Source organism: Sinocyclocheilus anshuiensis, unplaced genomic scaffold, assembly GCF_001515605.1.
Source record: "Sinocyclocheilus anshuiensis isolate Anshui unplaced genomic scaffold, SAMN03320099.WGS_v1.1 scaffold1844, whole genome shotgun sequence".
Lineage (NCBI taxonomy): Eukaryota > Metazoa > Chordata > Actinopteri > Cypriniformes > Cyprinidae > Sinocyclocheilus > Sinocyclocheilus anshuiensis.
In genome coordinates this window covers 40,061-40,861 of record NW_015555830.1, presented here as the reverse complement: position 1 = coordinate 40,861, position 801 = coordinate 40,061, and the positions used below count along the sequence as shown (strand labels likewise).

Sequence of the window (801 nt, the reverse complement as noted above, 5' to 3'; positions counted from 1 at the left end):
CACCCTGAAACTTAACCTTAACCTCACCCGTATCCCACATCAATAGCAGCAACAGTGTTTTGCAATACAGCATCAACACAATAAGTACTTTTTTGACATTAGTAGTTAAAGTCATCTAACATAAAGAGGGACTGAATATACATAGTAATTTTACACATTTGTGTTTAACAACATTTGAAAGTACAACATGCATTTACTATTTCAAATTATATACCTCATACAACAAATCTTTTCATAAACAGTCATATGACCGTGATTAGGACAGAAGTAGAAGTCAGTTGTTTGTCTGTTGTGTGATCTTACACAGTGACAGTGAGGAATCAAAAACCTTAAATCCAGCATAGAGGGGTTCAGTGAATGTGGTGTTGAATGTGTGTAAGTGTGTGAGTGTGTGTGTGTGTCAGAGATGCTGTAGAAGGACAGAGTGCCGGCCGGCCAGTCCAGATACACTCCTACTCTTTTAGAGGGGGAAGGAGCAGGAATGTTGTTGCTCACATTGTTGTGCCAGACAACAAATCCATCAATAGTGCAGAAAAGACACCAGGACTTGTTATTGTATCCAAACTTACCAACAATCCCTTCTTTGCTGATTGTTTTGTAGGCCACTGCTATACGAGCCCAGCCAGTCCGCTCAACCTCCCAGTAATGACGTCCAGTCAAACTCTCTCGACACAGAACCTGAGGAATATCGTCTCTAGGTTACGTATGTAACCATGGTTCCCCGAGGGAATGAGACGCTGCGTCGAGATTCGCTTTGGGAACGCCCCTGCGTGACCGCGTTCTGAAGCACGTGTAAAATCA

General features: G+C 42.6%; 1 pseudogene; it reads right to left on the bottom strand.

Moving 5' to 3' along the window:
• Nucleotides 1–274: 274 nt before the first annotated feature.
• The window catches only part of LOC107675372 (protein NLRC3-like), a 9,277-nt pseudogene continuing 8,750 nt past the window's right edge, over nucleotides 275–801 (bottom strand).